A 20,141-nucleotide genomic window follows, 5' to 3' on the forward strand; every position below is an offset into this window, starting at 1 on the left:
CCAAATCTTGACTTTTAGGAACAAAGAATTCTAACATTCTTATTAATTCATCTAGGTTAACGTTTGATTCTTGAAAAGAAAAAATAGCCCAATACTTTTCTATGCAATAAACATATGAAGACTATCCTTCTACCCTTACTTAGTGCATATACTGTATCTGTCAAAACTTGGAGTTCAAAATTGGAGGCACATCTAGTGAGATAATCACTGAAGGAGGGTATACTTTCCATTTGCACAGCCCTGACTATTGTATTAGTACAAACAAAATCCTGAAAACTTTTACATGAAAGACAATAAGACTGAAATGTATAGTCAATGAATTAATACAGCTTCCTGGAAATTCTGGGATGATATGACTGTTAGGGTTTGTGAAAATCAGAAGCAACTGTGAGCATTCAAACATTTCATCAGTAAAATAAGCTTTTCAACTCAAATGACAATTGTTACCATAATGATCATTTGCTGTTTAATTGGAATATGATAGAAAGGGGAAATGAATTATCAAATTTCTTAGTTTGAAATTTGCACTGAAACATGATATTTTATATTTATTTAAAAAAAATCTGACCTAGTAATTAAAATCAATCTGATGTGAATAATACCCACTCAGTTTCAAACATTTAACTTTTCTCCTGATAAATAATGAACACAATAGAGTAGCTGGTAGTTCAGTAATCTGAGTAAAAATACACAGCAAGGCATCTTATTTACTTAGAAAACTATACTGTATTTTGATCAATATTTAAATTTGATCCAGCCATTAAAAGGAGATATCCTACTCAATGGAATATTTTAAATTTCTTTTTTTTTTTGAGAGAGAGAGAGATAAATTATTCATAAATGATATGAAGACTCTTTCTGTCTTGCCTCTGATTCACCTATTTTATATAGATTTATATAATATAGATATAATTTGTATTTATTTATATTTTATTTAATATAAACTTTATGTAAAATCTGTAATTTTTGTATAATAAAATTTAGAATTACATAATCGTGGAAAGATTTCAAAATGCAATTCAGCTCCAGGCTTTAGACATTAAGTTTAAAAAAATAGTGATTCAACAGCAAAAGAATGAATTGTATGAAATGAAGTCAACTGCTGTGACACTTTCAGATCTGAAGAAGCAACTTGCTTCAAATTTTGACTCTAAGGATTTTGAAATATTTTACATTTTGCCCTTTCTCAATTGTGCTCAACTATTATCATCTTAATTTTCAGTTGATTGGAGGAAACCAATATTAAAGCAAATACATAACTTAAGAATTATTTCAGAAGCCTAATGGTGAAAGAACTATGGAGGCTTGCAGGAATCAGGTTTGGTCTAGTAAACAAATAATAAAGTTCAAAATCAAATTCCACAGATGAATCCAACAATCGCAGATGACATGGCATAGTTATGATGCACACATTTGCTAAGTGCTCAGTGGAGAGGAATGCTCTCAATCTCCAAGAAAAGATCAGGATTTCTGATGATGGCCTGCTTTAGGAGGAGTTGAGTTTTGGATGTCCTTCCTCTCTCCACAATAGGGCCAAAATTTTGTCTGCTGAACGTAACAGTTGTACAACATCACTGAAGACTTTGGTTGGTGATTGAGTAAGGTGAAAGTATTATTCTAAGGCTATTCATAAATAACAGATCACCAAATATTCCTTTTACCATAGAAATATGGTTTCTGAGTCAGAAACACACCACAGCAAATTCTGTAATTGGAAAAATCAAATAGTCCTGGATGTTGTCAGTGTGGTCTTCTGTGTATAATGACATCCAGTAATATTTTGCACAAATGCCAAACAAAAAAAAAAAAAATCACAGAAAGAAGATTTCCACTTGATCATCATGGCAATTGTTCTATCCTTTTAACATTCTTTATCTGTTTACACTACTGACTGTTAGCAAGTGCTGGCAATGAAATGGGCCGCTAGTGTTTTTTATTTCTTTTTTTTAAAAAAATGTGGCATTTTATGACTTCAATGCACTACAGGCTAAGCTTGCTCAATCTGATGATTTCCAGATGTGTTGGATTTCAACTCCCATAATCCTCCAGCCAACACTGGTTGGTCAAACCCATTTTGGAAGGCAACAATCTGAAAAAGGGTAGTCAGAATAGATAAAGACTCTTTAAAAAAAACCCCTTCTCCTCTTTTCACTAGCCAAAAATATGTAAATTGCTTTGGCAATGTTTGGATTTATCACTAATAGTTGCTTTTTCTCCTTTCTGTCCATTGAGGAAAATAATTAAACTTATTAAGCTCAGCAGGGGAAAAAAGAGAAATATTAATCTAATAAACATCACAAAAGATTATCCAAAGCAGCTGTTTTTCTTTTCTGTTCATTTGGCAATATTTCCTTCTTTGTGGAGAGATGTCTGCCATTGGGTGTTACTTCAACACTGCAAGCAATTTGAGTGTTTGTTCTTTGCTCAGGAATCCTTTTCTTATACTTTTTCTTTGATTCCCATGTAGAAAATTATGGTCCACAGTTGTGTGCAATCTTCTCAATTTTCTCTTTCCCTTTATTGCTTAAGAGTGATTCAAAGTGTCATAAAAGAAAAGACAGCAAGGTAATGTCTTGGGTTAAGCCAAAGTAAATAATTTCCCTATCTTTTATGGGCTTCCTTGTACCCTTGGCAAAGAAGGTAAGCAGTCACTAACAGCTTGTGCTAAAGGAGATTCTTGGTGAATGTTAGGAAAAAACTTTCTTATGGAAGAGCAGTTGCACAAAGGAATCAGACAATTACCGAGCAGCATGGCCAACTCTCTTGACTAAGATCCTTTCCATGTCACCACCATTGGACTTCATAGAAATACCCTGAAACCAAACCATTGTTGTCCTTGATGGAGCCAATTGCAAAGTATTGAGGCCATCCATGACCCAATCACTGCTTCTACTATTGCCTGAAGGAAAAACATTTTATTTTACTTTATTTTCTTTGGTTCACTTTATCTTATTCCCTTTCTGTACTGGTTGTCATGAAAAGGAGAAGCACTATGTCTGCACTATCCAGTGTTAGTCATTCTTAAGCTTGGTTCGAATATAAAATAAGATGTCAGTATTCCAAGTAATGCATCCATTGAAAGCAGAACTCTGAGGCAGGTAGATTCCTTAAAGAACAGTTTATTGGATACATCATATTGGCACAACTGGTGAAAACCGACTCTGAAAGTTCCTGTAGTTTTCACCTAATTAAAAAGTGAAACCTCCCCTTTTCCCCCTCCTCAGGCATCAGTCACATTGTCCAATGAAAGTGCCAGCCAGTTGCATGGTTACTCTACTCCTCCTCTTCCCCACCACCTGTTGAAATGTTTTTGGTTCCCACAGGAAAACTTTTTGTTTTGACTACACAACCCCAGCTAACTATTTTCTCCCCCTCCCTCTCTTGTGACAACCCTGAAGCCATAAAGATGGCCTCAGTCAGGTTTGCTTCAGGGTTGACAGAAGATACATGATGGCACCATGGGTTAGGTTTACACAATAAGCCAAGACATAAACTATGACTTAAATTTCAAAAGTAACAACATTGTGCTTTAGTGTGATATATGAAATTTATAATTATCAAAGAGCATGGCATTCTAACTAAAGTCATATGTCGCTTAACAGTTATTGTTTTTAATGGACTCTTTCATATAATTAAGGCTGCAACCCTATAAGGATTTTTGCGGGGCTGCTGTAAACCTGAGATGAAATAAAAGAGAGCTGTCTGCTTAAATAAGACAAGAGTTCTTGTCAGACAGGCAATCCTACAATTTCAACCAACTGAAAAAAAAAGAGAGTTTATTGGTCTCTGGCAAATAATTAATAACTGTAAATAATTAATAATATATACGTAAATGAGAACTCTTAAAAATTCCCAAATACATAACTTGCATTATTCCCTATATTTTATCTTCTTGATTTATAGAACAAAGGGCATAGTTGCATATAAGCTACTTCAAACTGTTTACTAATGGATTAAACTTCATGCACTGTTCAAAAGAACTTGTTCACTATTCTATCTTAGCAGATAGTGAAAATAAAACAAAGAAAATGGGTTTTTATCTAAGATTGCTGTTTAGAATATTAGTTTAATGCATGACTCTCTCACAAAGATCCCTCAAAAATGTTGGCTTGGTATATATGGTGTCCTGTTGACTTCAAGCTGCTCTCATTGTTAAAAAAGAAAAAGGGAATTGGAAAGAAAAATGCAAAGATAAAAGTGAAAGACAAAGAAAAGATAATACATCTTCCCCTCAAAAAAAAAAAAAAATCTATTAAAAAGATTTTTCTATTTCAAAAGCAGGTGAGGCTATCGCCCAAAAGCAGTGTTATTTTGTTTATATAACTTATTAAACCTTAATGATGAAAGTAGATGTACTTCACCCTGTGGATATAATGAAATCATTAGCACTGGGTAAAGTCTGTAGACTCCCAGTTGTACTTGAATCAGTTAACATTAATCCTCACTTTTGGAAAGTGAATTCCAAACAACAAGAACATTCTCAAAAGCCAACCATTACCGCCCAGTTGTACCTTCCTGAGGAGATCTGTTTTTAATTATTATTATTTTTATTATTTGTAAAACTGTATAATTGGTTTCCATTATTTCCGAAGGAAAAGAACTCAAAGAATGGAAAAAGTTTGGCCTTCTCATTGTAGGTTGCTCTGCTTTCCCCATTCCTCTTTCATTTCCTCTCTTTGTGCAACAGCTCCATTTTCCTATTCTTTCCAGGTGTTCCTTTCACTTATTTGTGCCTAAATTCCTCATCCCCCTTAGATTTCAGCAGAACATAGCTGGCTTGGTTCAGATATCACACAAAGCCATAATGTGGTTTGGGTTTTTTTTTTTTTAATTGATTTATATGCTGCCCTTCTCTGGAGACTCAGGGCGGCTTTCAATGAGTTAAGCAATAGCCTTCATACTTTTTGTATATTTTTATACAAAGTCAGCTTATTGCCCCCACAATCTGGGTTCTCATTTTACCTACTTTAGAAAGGATGGAAGGCTGAGTCAACCTTGAGCCTGGTGAGATTTGAACTTGCAAGCAGCAGATGTTAATAGATGTTAATAACAGTGCTTTAGTCTGCCACGCCACCAGGCTGCCATGCCACCAGGCTGCCGCACCACCAGGTTTTTAAATTGTGCCTCTTGTGTGACTGTGCTCTTGTAGGGTATGGTTCCGTGGATTGCACAAACCAGCCATTGTGACATATACAACTATCTGTGGTTGAAAAATGGCTTAGGATAATGTATGAACTCAAATTAGCATCACGGAGGAGAAGAGGTTGAGAATATACATTATGACTTTATTCCCAACCTCTACTTTTTCAAAATTATTACTTTCATATCCCGTCTGCAATCAAAGTGAACCTTGAATAGGTACAATCTGAACACAAACACAACTGCTGTTCATTTACATCCTAAATGTTTTGGATCAAAATTAAACCTCTTGCCAATCAAAGAATGTTTTGCGGAACAATAAGTTTCCAGCTCTGGTAAAAAGTATCCTACTAATAGAAAGAGAGGTATATTTACTGAATCCTCAAGGCATATTGAAAATCTGCTCCTGTTCTTTTCCAGGAAATCAGAGAAAGGAGAAGACAGGGTCCATGGAAATCTCTATGGGGAAGGAAAAAATCAGTCAAGATTACTTCCCCTTTTCACCCCAAGTAACATTTAGAATTGGATTCCCTTTAAGAGCTGGTGGAGCAAAAAGATGAATTTAGCACTGACCTGGCTGAAGATGGATTTAGCTGACTTGGCTGACTACCTCAGAAATCTATATTTTTTCTTCTTTTGCTATCATTCCTGCATCTGCATCTGTTGCTCAGCATTTAAGGGACATTGATAATATGCTAAACAATGTGCACACACAAAAACAGCCATAAAAAAGAATGTCTAAGGACAAGAGTATAACTGATTTTTGTCATCAATCTCTGCTTCCCATCATCATACCAAGTAAGGTTCTGAGGGGATCAGTGTGTGTAGGTGAACGGCGGATCTGAGAACATGCTATTCCTCTTTTTTTTTATTCCTTGCTTTCTGGTTTGACCCCTTCTCCCCCGACTCCTCACACTAGTATAAATGTTTACCTAAGTTTCTTGAGAGCTTATAATAGCCAAAGGAGAAAGTGGATATTAGAAATCTAAAGATGGATTGGGAGCTAACAAAGGGTAGCAGGAATGACTAAAACCAAGCAAACATTAGTGCTAGTACAGGAAGTTAAAGAGGGCGAGAAGAACAGATCGATGGAAACAGGAAAGGCTGCATCAGATCTCATTTTCATATAGAATTATTGTTATTCTAGATGTGGTGATTCCATTCTGTTCTTTTCAAACAAAACTAATAAAGATTTCTATTTTTTTAAAAAAAAAATCAAATCCACTGAAATAAAAATGAAATTAAACAGCATGTCTCCAACTAAAAATTACATTAAAAATATAGTAAATCATTTCTAGAAATATAAAAGGGGCCTTCCAATGAAAAACAATTCTTGAATGCCTAAGAGGAAGGGAAGTACCGAAAGGATTTTTGCCCATTTTCCTGAAAGTAAACTCTATGGAATTCATTTTGAATATTTATTCATTCATTCAGTTCATAAAATGCTGCACTTGTGTAAATGACTAAGCAATCAGAAAAGCAAGTTTTTTTAAAAAAATACATCCTGTAATAAATGAGAGAGAAAAAGGAAGGAAACATCAAGAATGAAGTAATAAAGGGTGGATATCAGCACAGGGCCACAAATTGTCTTGCCTCAGGGCCTGCTAGGCAAGTCAGTTGTTGTTTTAGGGTTTTCCCTAAATGAACTCAGGCTCAGGACGTGCAACTTGGGAGGGGTGTGGAATATGTATGTATGTATGTATTTCTCTTTAGCCAGGTTCTTCCTACGTAAACCAAGATTTTTATGCAGCCCAGTTCAGTGAAATCCCAATCCACTAGTTTCTAGGCTTTTTTTCCAGCAGCCAGCAAGCTCCCTGATGCCCATTGGGAGACTAAGGAGACTAATGGGCAGCAGGGAGCTTGCTGGCTGCTGGAAAAAAAGCCTAGAAACTAGTGGATTGGGATTTCACTGAACTAGGGCTGCATAAAAATCTTGGTTTACATAGGAAGAACCTGGCTAAAGAAAAATACACATAAAGGCCTACAAAAAGATTTTTGGATTTTCTCCTGCGTAAAATTGGAAGTGTCTTGGCGACGTTTCGACAAAGTCTCATTCGTCATCTTCAGGCTGGTGTTTTCGGCTTCGTGCTTCTAGGAGCAATGTGTGATCACAGCTGTTTCTTCCTTATATATATATTAGATTGCCTTGTGGTACCTTGATTTACAACAGCAAAGTTGTAATTGTTCCAAGTTAAAACAGCACTGAAAAAAGTGACTTATGACGAATTCTCGCACTGTCATGTGATTACAATTCAGGAGCTTGGCAACCAGCATTTACTGATGATGGTTAATTCAACAACAACAACAACAACAATAATAATCCACCTTACTCAGAACTGACTATATTCTCTGATATTATCTTAACAGCTCTTAGGTTTTGACTAGGATTTGAATTGTTAAGTTTTTAATAATAACAACAACAACAATAGAAAGTCATAGAAAATGAAGAAGTTAAATTGCTCTGGGACTTTAGAATTCAAACAGAAAGACTCCACCAAGCACCCCAGACTTAACAATTGTCGATAAGAAAGACAAAAAAGTCTGGATAGTGGATGTGGCAGTGCCTGGAGACAGCAGAAGAGAAGAGAAATAACTAGAAAAAATAACAAAATGCAAAGACCTACAAATAAAAATAGAACTACTGTGGCAAAGACAAGCAAGAGTAGTACCAATAGTAATAGGTGCCTTGGTGCAATCCTAAAACAACTGGAGCACCACTTGAACACTATTGGCATTGACAAACTCATCATCAGTCAATTGCAAAAGGTGGCTTTAGTCAGAACAGCTTTCATCCTGCGATGATGTCTGAAACACCATCAAACATCCAAATCTGCCTATCCCAGGTCCTTGGTAAGGACTAGATAGATAGAGAAAAATGCCAAACCCAGTCTGAACATCTGGCTGACTGTGTGATGATCAATAGTAAGAGTAACAACAACAACAACAACAACAACAACAACAACAACAACAACAACCAGCTTCCCAGCCAGCTTCCAACAAGCAAAGTCAATGGGAAAGCTGGATTTGCTTAACAACCATGTGATTAATTTAACAACTGCAGTGATTTGCTAAACAACCATGGCAAAAAAGTCATAAAATCAAGCATGATTCACTGAACAACAGCGTTACTTAGCAACTGAAATTCTGGTCCCAATTATGGTCATATCTCAAGGACTACTGTACAACTCAACCATTCAACTGCACCAACAAGAGAGATAAGTTAACATACTATTGTATATTATTCCAAGATTTATCTTCATGACCAAAGTGATACTTTGTCATAGAAATAAATATCCTATAATAAATTGTGACAAAATTATTTAGAGATTTGAAAAAAAAAAGCAGCTTCTGGAATTCAGCTTAGAAACAAATACAGTAGCAAATGAAGTCACTTCGAATTTGGTGCAACATCCTTTGGCTGACTCATATTCTTCCCATTTTAACCTGCAAGCAAGTCATTGCTAGAAAGATGGTATTCTTGATTACTGTAATTGCTGTTCTTAGAGTGGTTTCTACAGATAAAGAATACTGCATGCCAGAACATAGACTTCCCTAGACCTTTTTTTTTTTTTTACAGTACCAAGTGTCTTTGTCACATCATTTGCAGCAGCAAAGCAGCAGCAAAGAACAAGCATTCTCAAATTCCAGAGTAGATTCCAGATACGTTATGTCCAAAAATAAGACTGGAAGAAGCAGCTCCCACTCCAGAGCTGTCAGCAAGGAGTGCTTTATGCCTACCTGAATAGGCATCCCTTCATACACATATATTGTAGCTCCATCCAATTCACGCTGCTACCCACTGGAGGCAAAATCAATTTCAACTTCAGCACTAATTTAATCATTGACTTTTTTCGAGTGGCCAGCAAACAGCTGCTTATGTGCTTATGTGAATATGGTAGTGTTGCAGAAAAAAGGATTTATCCACTTTCAACTCCAGGGAAGTTGAAATTAAGCTCAAAGAATTCCTAGCCATTAAATCTAGGGAATACAACTGTCCAGGGAGAGAAGCTGGGATGACAGAAATACTATAATATTTGATTACTGCAGGACATAGAGAGATGCCGTATTGTTACGATCTATTGCCTGGCTGATATTTAGAGCCCCTCTATGAGACAGATTGGCAGTTAAGAAGTTTGATATGAATAAATAAGTAAATAAATACATACATACTTTATAACCATTTGTCTCCGAATTTTGAAGACAAGTTTTCTTGACCCAGAAGAGAGATGGAGGTGGAAAGTTAACAATAGAGGGACAGTGACAGAAATGGTGAACAATGTTCCTGGATTTTTGCAAGCATGTGTTGGGATTGTTGATCTAAGTACATTCGAAGAAACGGATAGGCCCACACTTCTATTAATTCTATTTTCAGCCCTTAAGAACAAAGATATTAGAATGCAAGTACAAAGTCTCATCAGGTTGCCTGCACATTTTGCAGGACAATGAAATGATTCTCAGAGCAGATGGAAAAAATGACTTCAGAACAGAGTTGTAGAAATATACGTTAATCCATTTAGTTGAATTCCTGCCCTTCCTCATGCCTTTTGTTTCTTAATGCTGGCTTTGATTGAAAAATGTTAATGTACTGAATGAATTATTATACAAAAAGGCAGATCTCCACAAGCCCTTTTGCAAAACATTATTTCCAGAAGGGAAGCTTGTTGTCATTAAGTACATTTTAAATCTTTATGCCTGCATCATGCATTCATGAATGTATAATTCACTTCCCTTTCTCTAATCACTCATTATTATGGAATTCTGCCTTCATGAGAAAAAGCAGATCTGCACAGAGATTTACCAGTGTAGCACTCAATTAGAATCTTAAATATAAAACTGGTGGTGAAGCATCCTGAAAACTTAATAGTTGACAACTACATCTGGGCACAATCAAGAGTGGCAAAAATTTTCTTTCACATGAGGGTACTTGAAGCACAATATTTTCCAATAGGAAATGGCTTATGTATCTGGCTATCAACATTGACTGCTTATAGATGACTTGGATTCCCATCCTATCCAACTTGTTGGAATAGCTTAGGATGAGATATACGTAAGTGCCTTTCACCAGCAAGCCATCAACAGGAGATGGTTCCTGCAGTTCCACACAGCTATGGACAAAGACACGGGTGTCATACTTGCTGCATCACGTTGCCCTCACATGATGTTTTGTGATGTTTTTCCCATTCGAGGAGCTGGATGGGCGTGGCCTGTGCATGACTCATCCAGCCCGTGGGCTGCCAGTTTGACACCCCTGGACTAAGAGCCATGTTGGCACAGTGGTTAGAATGCAGTACTACAGGCTACTTCTGCTAACTGCCGGCTGCCAGCAGTTTGGCAGTTTGAGTCTCACTCAATCTTCCATCCTTCCGAGTTCAGTAAATTGAGGACCCAAATTGTTGGGGGCTGTTGATTCTGTTAATCATTTAGAGAGGGTTGTAAAGTACTGTGAAGCGGTATATAAGTCTCAATGCTATTGTTATTGCTAGTTGATAATTTTCTTACGGATAGCACTAGATAGAAGTCTCCAAAAACTGAGTGTTCCAATTGTAAGATGATAGCAACTTAGAGAATGCTCAAGAAATAGATTCCTCATACATAAATTTATCCTCCAGTTGTACTCAACAGAAGAGAAACTTCTTAAAATTTTTGTTTTTGTAACTGGTCCAAGCCAATGTGACCTTGGATGAGACAGTAGATCTGTTTACCCCATTCTGGATCTCATAAATTATGCCCAAACAAGCATAAATCAACTCCAAAGTGATTTAAAAACAGGTTTTTTGTATTGTCTGTAGAAACACTTTTCCCTGGTTAATGCCAGCCTTTCTGACTCTGGTGGACTTAAGTGCTTGTGTAATATATTTATTTATAGAATTCATAAACATACTGCCACAGGCTGGGCTGGGCTGGAGTTTGCAAATTAGAAATATAACAAATAAATGCACAAATTTAATTACAGGAATCTAAAGGACTCTGTCCTTAGATCTGCAAACTGATAGGGTTATTTAAGACCCAAATACTAAATGTGGTTGAGTTTAATATTATTGGCAAAAAATACCTTGATTTTTTAATACTTTCTTTTAAAATGATGAATTGGTATAATAACAAACATATTTAGAGGTACACATGTGCAGTTAAAGTATGAAATCATTGCCAGTCTGAAGATTTAAAAGACAACTTTTGCCGTTTATTGTTCTTAGGAAGTTTTGTGAGAGGAATCTATAGTGTATTTTTCGAAGATCCAGTCTGACTATTCAGTAATATTTCTTCATGGAAAATGTCTATACTGACAATCATTTTTATTAACAGTAAAGCAATAAACTAATATATCATCTGACTTCCATTATTCCCTGGTTACTTCCATTTAGGAACAATCTCATCATACTTCCCCATAAATCAATTACTATTTATTCTATTGCTTGAAAGCGCAATTGAGATATCTTCATTGAAGCAAAAAAAGGAAATTAGCCCCAGATTCTCCTGAGCAGATTCTGCTGTTTCTGAAAGGACAGTCCACTGACTTCTGTCATCTCCAGGTCATTAGAGATATAAAATATGAAAATCAAGAGCTAATCTGGAGCAGCAGGCAAAATATATATATTGTATTTTTGGCTTATGTATTCCTCCCTCAAAGGGCAACATTTGGCTAATGAATAGAATATTCTAAAAGCCCCTCCCACCCCCAGTTTAAAATGAAAGCTTTTCCATGTTTGAGGTACTATATTGACTTAGTTTAAATATTTATGGGTGCAATGTATATACAATATTGAATAAAACCAGATTCATTCCTTAATGAGTGAGCGAGAAGAAATGGACTACTTACAGAACTAAATATACCATAGTGTGAAGGGGGCAGGGAGGAACTAGCTAATACATTGAAAGAAGCTTCATAGCTACTGATTTACAATAGTAAATTGTGAGTAGTTTTTGTTCATTTATTTTTGTTCAATGTTTATATTCACATATTTTTTTAAAAAAATATGGTCTTAAAATGGAGAGAACATCTTCAGTGTCTTCAGCTACTTTACAGTTTTATGTTTCACCAGGGCCTGCTAACACATCTGCATTTCCATATGTCTAGGTTTGAGCTGTTTGACTGGAAGTTTGTAGGTTATTAGGGTCACACTGAAGTGCTTCTTCAAGTCATACATTTATTCACCAACAAGAGTTGCACGCTAGGAAAATATCTTGGTTTTCAACAAATAACAGTATAGAATAGAATAGAATAACAGAGTTGCAAGGGACCTTGGAGGTCTTCTAGTCCAGGGGTGGGCAACTGTGGCCCTTTTACAACCTGTGGACTTCAACTCCCAGAATTCCTGATACAGCCAAGCTGGCTCAGGAATTCTGGGAGTTGAAGTCCACAGATTGAAAAAAGGGCCACAGTTGCCCACCCCTGTTCTAGTCCAACCCACTGTGAGAATATCAACCACCCATAAATTTAAAAAATTAAGAGCATTGCTAAATATTATTGTTGCATTCTGCAACATACAAAAGTGGCTTTGATTGAACTATTGGGGGCCACCATTTCACTTTTTAAAATCATACCCTATAAATCCTCTAGTTGTATTTATTCTGCTGTACTTTCACCAGAGATGAAGCTGTGTTTTTAGCTCCATAGTCATCCTGAGAGGCAAGTGGATCTGAGATATCAAGATGACTTAATGAGTTTAGTGCTAAGTAGGAACATGAACTTAGAACATAGGACATAGACTCATATAGCTGGAAGGGACCTTAGAAGGCTTCTAGTCTAATCCCCTGCTCAAGGCAGGAGCCTTACATTATCCCAATTAAATAGTTGTCTGGTCTATTTTTGAAAACCTCCAGTGATGGAGCACCTACAATCCAGGAAGACTAGCTATTCCATTGAGTACCTGTTTTCATTGTCAGAAAATTTCTTTTTACATCTAGGTTGGATCTCTCTTTAACATGTCCTGCACTCTGGTGCTATACAAAATAAATCAACCCCCTTTTCTCTGTGACAGCTCCTCAAGAACTAAACAGTTATTATGTTCCCCCTAATCCTTCTCTTTGATAGGCTAGACATACCTACAGTAGCCTCCTCAACCATTCATCAACTAATTTAGCCTCGAGTTCCTTTATAATTTTTGTTGCTCTTCTCTATACACTTTCCAGCATCTCAACATTTTTTTTTGCATCATGGTGACCAGACTTGGATATATATTAGTGGTACTATCACTTCTTGATATTATACCTCTCTTGATGAAGCCTAGGACTGCATTGGCTTTTGTTTGATAGCTACCACACATGCTGACTCATACTTAAGTGGTAGTCCATGAGGACACTTAGATCCCTCTCACAGACACTGCTGTTGAGCCAGGTAATACCTATTCTCTACTTATATATCTGGTTTTTCCTGCTCCGTTAGGACCTTACTTCTCTCACTGATGAAGTACATCTCATTGGATAGAGCCCAACACTCAAGTCTGTTAAGATCCTTCCAAATCTTAAGTCTATATTCTAAAGTATTAGTAATTTCCCCCAGCTTGGGGTCATCTGCAAACTTGATGAGTGCCTCTTCAATCCACTCATCTAGATCATTTATGAAGATGTTGAAGAACACTAGGCCCAAGATAGACCCTCAGGGTACCCCACTGCAGGCTTCCCTCCATGTAGATGTAGTTGAGGACTACACACTGGGTGAGGTTGGTCAGCCAATTGTGAATCCATCAGGATTTGAGCACAAAAGACTTCAGCTTCAGCCCAAAGTTATCATTTTAAATATTCAAAATCACCTTAGCTATTTATTTATTTATTTACAAAACCTTTGTCAAAAACATGTTTGCCACTTGAAAAGAAAAAAGAAAATAAATTGGCTTAACCACAGGAGCTAGAATACTGGAACATGTGCACACAGATCTAAACGATGCTTGCAAAAGACATATGTCTGTGTTCAAAAAATGAATATTCTAGTTTTCCAATATTTTCTATGGAAGAGCAGCTGAAACACCACAAAGCAATTTGGTATTCTCTGGGTACCTTGGACTAAATCTCAAAAGCCTACGTAACATGGCCAATGGGAATAGATAATAATAATCTAAAATATCTGAAGGGCACCAAGTTGCCTAACCCATAAAGAAACGGACAAAACAGCAGGCAAAATGCTTGTTCCTCAGGCAGGTAAGTTATGAAGCAGGAGAAAAGACAAAAAAAAAAAAAAAACCCTCTTCAACCCCCACCTAGAGTGCAACATCTGTTACTGTTTGTGACATCAATTCAAAATTCATAATAGATTCCAGAAGCCTTCTAGTGGAGAAATGAACATGTCAAAATTACCTTGCAAATGGCCTCTTTGTAGATAATCTCAAGAGAACTATGGACAGAGGCAGTGTAAGGACAAGCTGAAGCCTAACTACAAGATTTTTATCCTCACCCTTCTGACAACTCTATCATCTGAAAAGTATACTCTATACCAGTGGTCCCCAACCCCCGGTCCGTGGACCGGTGCCGGGCCGTGGAGTACCTGGCACCGGGCCGCGCAGCGGCCGGGGGACATGAACGCTGCAGCGCAAAGGCTCCTGGGCCGTGCGCAAAAGCTCCTGGGCTGTGCGCAATGGGCCGTGCGCAAAAGCTCCTGGGCCGTGCCCCCACCCCTGCGCGCGCTCAGCGGGCCGCGGCGATAAAAAGGTTGGGGACCACTGCTCTATACTGTCATTATTAGTATTAGATATTTGTGTCATTTTTATATAATGTGCATCTGCACTTTAGCTCCCCAATTTACAGGTAGCATTATGGAGAATAAAAATTACAATATGTTGTTATCATTGTCTGTCTTCTGAATAGGACAATTCATGCAAATCTCACACAGTGGTGGGATTCAAAAATTCTTACTACCAGTTTTGTGGGTGTGGTTTGGTGTGCGTGGCAGAGGAAGAATACTGTAAAATCTCCGTTCCCTCCCCACTCCAGGGGAAGGTTACTGCAAAATCCCCATTTTCTCCCGATCAGCTGGGAGGCAGAGAATAGATGGTGGCGGAGCCAGTCAGAGGTTATATTTACCGGTTCTCTGAACTAATCAAAATTTTTTCTACCGGTTCTCCAGAACTGGTCATAACCTGCTGAATACCATCTCTGATCTCACATTACTTTTATCAGAACGTATTATGGAAATGTGGTTGATAGGATGCATCAGTACTTAGGACCAGAAAATGCCCCAGGAGATCTTAACAATGATAAACTCCAGCATAAGCCCAAAAGCTTGGAAGAATAAAACTTTTGTCCCAGGGACTGACTCAGATTGGATCCTGCAACATTATCCCGGGACACATATATTTACCTTCATTCAAAAGCTTAACAAATACTTGAAGCTATATTCAGACTACATTGTAAGGAAGTGGAGACTTGGGTTTCATATAACTCATTCCCAGCCACATACACATTGGCATCCAAGACTAGTGGGCTCAGTATTCTAGGGTTGCTTATAATAGTGCAGAAAGTATTTAAGCACTGTTGAGCACTGATATAACCACAACAGGGAAAACATATACAATTACCTGTCCACAACAGCACATCAAAAATATTAGTACATTCTACAGAAATTAGTAATAATACTACTTTTAGTTCCTTATCCTAATATCATTTTTCTCTTCCAAAAATAAAACAAAGTTATTGCAGTATGCAGCATAAGTTAGCGTGATGAAAGTACTCCATGATTATTGGGGTAGCAAAATATCTTAACACATTGCTTGTCTCATGTTATAAGATTAATTTTGATATTACTGCCATGTGTAAATAAATGAAATAATCTGTAAACTAACAATTTTACAGAGCAAAATGATGCCCTGTGTTCTATTAAGATAAATTTATTTGTTTATAAAATGTATATAGCATATTTTTACTTGTTTCTTAACTATCTCAAAGCAAGGTCTGTTGTGCGTTCAGCTCCTTACGGGAAGGGGATAAACTGACTCACACATTTCCTAATGTTGTAAATCATACTATATAGAGGTAATAAAGAGCTACAATTGGCCATTGTTTTGTCATGTGTAAACATGTCAGCAAAGTTTATAACATTGTCAAGCGGCCATAATCATATTATCTTAAAAAAAAACCTATATGATTATTAATTTGTCAACAATTTCAGCACTGAAAATAAATTAAATTAGCTTTCATTTAAAAAATATTAAGGGGGGGGGGCGTGTCTCTGAATCTGCTTAGTCCAATTGAAAATAGTGGAATTTGCCAGTTGTGACTATTTCCTTGATTTCATTATATGGCTAAAGCTGAATTGGATCCAGATCCAGTATATGAGTTTTCTGTGGCTACTGAATAGGAAGCTACCTAAATGATTATAGCTAAAAAGATTATCCAGAAATTTTGAAGATTATGTACATTGCCATAAAAATAGAAAGAACTGCAGGACACTTTTATCAAGATTTATAGTGCAATTCTACCTGTGTTTACTCAGAATTAAAACTCATTGAGATCATTACACTTATATTCAAATAAGCGTGTACAGCGCACTGATACTGATTCACTAAAACAAAAACAACTCAGAATTATCAAAATGTTCATTTCCTTGTCCAAAATTCATTGTTTTTGTTCTTGAGAAATCATTAGTGTAATTTTTAATATTAATACACACACACACACACGTGTGTGTGTATTCAACACAACCATTTTGTCATGCCATCTGTGTGAACTGTAAAGAACAATTCTTTACACATTGAAATAATTAACTCTCTGAAGTCTGCAGCTGGTCTTTCAACTTGCTGATGGCATGGTATCAGTGGCTCAGTAGGCAGCACTTTTGCCTCGGGCTACCAGGTCAGGGGTTCACCTTCTGCTAAGAGAAAAAGCTGGACATATTCCAGATTGTGGGTGGGCTCTGCTAGTCTCTTAGGGGGCAGTCCTTAAACCAGTAAGTGAAACTCCAAATGCCTTGTCCATATCAAATCTGTCTTCCTTGTGGTGAAGGACAAAATGTGCAAGGAAACTACATTTCATATGCTTCTAGATGCTTGAGAGAAATCAAACTTTCCAGTTGTCCCAAAGGTGTTTTTTCAAGAGGTAACTGGACTTTCTACTTTTTGTCTTTGAAGACATTTCGCTTCTCATTCAAGAAGCTTCTTCAGCTCTGGATGAGAAGCGTAACATCTTCAAATAAAAAAAAAAAACCCAGAAACTCCAGTTGCCTCTTGAGAAAGCACCTTTGGGACAACCATGACCTGGATGATTGAAAATCTCCATATAACTTTCCAGTTGCAATACAGATTTGGGGGCTTCCTAGGAAATGAATGTACTGTATATGATTACAAGGATCACCTGCAAATAAAAGTCATTATGTAGGAGATTTATAAATTTGGATTGAACCTGCTCTGGTGTTAAAGCTCTGATGCTTGGTTATTTCAGATGATTCCTTCTTCCTCTTCTTTAAGACAGATAAAGTTGGATCTCTTGAAGGAACTGGGGATCACATTCTAGGCAAAGGTTGGACTGGTGATCAATGTACTGCATGTGATTTTGCCGTGGCCATGTGCCTCCAACAGTGACTGGATCATCTAGTCAAGAAAAACAAAGCTGACATGTAACATTTTACCGGAGCATGAAACTAAGCAAAACCAATGCATAAAAGCAGAAACAGTATAGGATACACAGGTCTGAACATAAACTTGAGCAGGGGTGTCAAACTGGCCGGATGTGTCATGCACAGTCTGTGCCCATCCCGGCTCCACAAAGGCAAAAAACGTTGTGATACATCACAATATATCACGTGAAGCAATTGAGTTTGACACCCGTGAGCTAGGATTTCCTGTATTCATTATTTCATTGGTTGGCAAATGATTTTAAGGATACTACATATGCTTTCTGACCACATAGCAAATAAGATAATGAGGAAAAAATATCAGTCTATCCAAAACTTGAACAAATTTTACATGAGTCTGCACTTCCACATTGAAGCTCTTTATTTCCAAGGGATTTCTTTACTCTGCCTGAGGAGAAATATATTCTACATCCCAAGGTTCTTTTGCACACATCCACAAAAGTGTTTTTAACTGTTCTTTCTCAAGGGAAAAAAAAAACTACTCTTGGAGAAATTATATCAAAGAAAAGCGTTGAGGAAAAAGGAATAAACCAGTTTTCCAGGAGGAAACAAGTCCTTTCCAAGTCCAGCTGTCCCTAATACTACATTTCCAAGAGTGCTCTTAGCAGCAGAAACACCATCATGAGTGGGGAAGACTGCAACTTAGTTACATCTGAGACTTGGAGCTTCTTCAGGTATTTGGCTCCAGGGTTCTTCTGTGTAATAATGAGAAGCTGGCTTAAGTTGCCATTGTTGATGCTACAAGAAGAGATATACTTTGTACTTTTAAGATTTAAGAAAGAAAACCAGTTGTCTTACTGATGAGGGACTGTTAATACTGGTAGGAAAACACTTGTGAGTGATGACTACATGTGTGTACACATGTGTACATGTCTCTGTGTGTATATGTCTGTGTGTGTGTGTGTGTGTGAGAGAGAGAGAGAGAGAGAGAGAGGGAGGGAGGGAGGGAGGGAGAGAGAGAGAGAGAGAGAGAGAGAGAGAGAGAGAGAGAGAGAGAGAGAGAGAGAGAGAGGGAGATTCCCTGCTCTTCCAAAGAAAATTTAACAACTGGTTTGTAAGAACTGGACCAAACGAGCTAGAAAACACCCTTGGGAAACCATTCTTAAAACTATTACATTTGTCTGGCCAAATTATACACTGTATGGGAGTTCCTTGAGTTGAGAAATCTCTCCCACAAAACAGGCTCTGAGCTGGAAAAGAATTACTGAAGTTCCCAATAAGAGAAAAGTGTCAACAACATTGTGCATTTCAAAAGTGGGGGGGCGGGGGAGCTTCTCCTTTGATAGGAATATGGTGAGAAGGACTGAAAATACCTACAGTACTTAGAAATGGGGTAGCTTTGACATAATCAAATTGGCCAGTAGATGGGGCATTTTGCTGGGAGACTAAAATGATGTCTGAAAGGGCTCAAGTAACTGAATGGTCTGTGAGTTTTATACTGAAATCAGCAACTACCTTTTTTTGGCTAATCACAATTCCATATATAACAATACAAAGAAAACTATGAAATATAGGAAGCAAAAGAACCATGGAAATGGTGGCTTGGGACAAAGCAACATTACATGGAGGAGCCTTTAAAATATCATTATTCAGTCTATAATCTAAAATTCATCCAAATATCTTCTGGATCATCTAAAAGCCATGTCTGTTGAGATCTGCTTAAGTTTCAGAACCACTATTTGATACACTGGCTATATTTACATAGCAGTCTACTTTATATGGTTTTAAAACAAAATAGAAAATCAAAACCACTAAATAAATATATTTCTTAAACAAGTAGAGCATATCCTCTTAACCTGTGACAACAAACCTATTTATTTAGCTTCCTTCTTAGTATGAAAGCAATTAGTTTTTTTCCCCTCAATAAAAATATCCTTCTGCATTTATAAACACTACTGCTAATTATGCAATTACCTTCCCCAATCATGTTAAATTGCTGTCAGTTAAGTTCCCACCACTGATTAGCTACACAGCACACTAAATCTAAATTAAGCCTTTACTAAACTGCACATAAAGGTATCTCTGTGATTTGAAAAACTCTAACAGCACTATATTATTTGGTATAATCATTCAGTGTCCAAGGTCAAGGATAGCTCTCACTAAACATATTGTATAAAATTCCGAAGAAATGCAGGCTTATTTTTAGTTTTCTTTTTACAACATCTACATCGAATAATAACCTTTCATTTTCATAAAATACCATAATTATACTACTAAAATGAACTGTGGAACATATAGATTTTGATTCTGCAGGAGCTAGCTCAATTTGTTCAGCAGCTTTGGGAGATTTCATATTACAAACTGAAAGAGCAAATCTTAAAATCAAGGAATAGAAGAACTAAATGTTAATTAAATTAATGCTGTCAAGGGATTATTGACATGTAATTTAATATAAAATAAATCCAGAGATGATTATCTTTTCAGTCATCGATAAAATGCTGTA

The 20,141-nt window shown here is 36.8% G+C and overlaps 1 protein-coding gene across 10 annotated transcripts in view; it reads right to left on the minus strand.

Annotated features, from left to right (window-relative positions):
- ERC2 (ELKS/RAB6-interacting/CAST family member 2) overlaps window positions 1–20,141 on the minus strand; it is a 622,345-nt gene that overhangs the window by 74,545 nt on the left and 527,659 nt on the right. For all 10 annotated transcript variants that reach the window (XM_087887861.1, XM_087887858.1, XM_087887855.1 and 7 more), the window contains one exon: window positions 17,467–17,654. The gene's annotated coding sequence lies outside the window, so the exon portion shown is untranslated. The remainder of the gene's footprint in view (window positions 1–17,466; window positions 17,655–20,141) is intronic.

The sequence above is a fragment of the Pantherophis guttatus genome, chromosome 2, assembly GCF_059756535.1.
Source record: "Pantherophis guttatus breed Tessera chromosome 2, ASM5975653v1, whole genome shotgun sequence".
NCBI lineage: Eukaryota > Metazoa > Chordata > Lepidosauria > Squamata > Colubridae > Pantherophis > Pantherophis guttatus.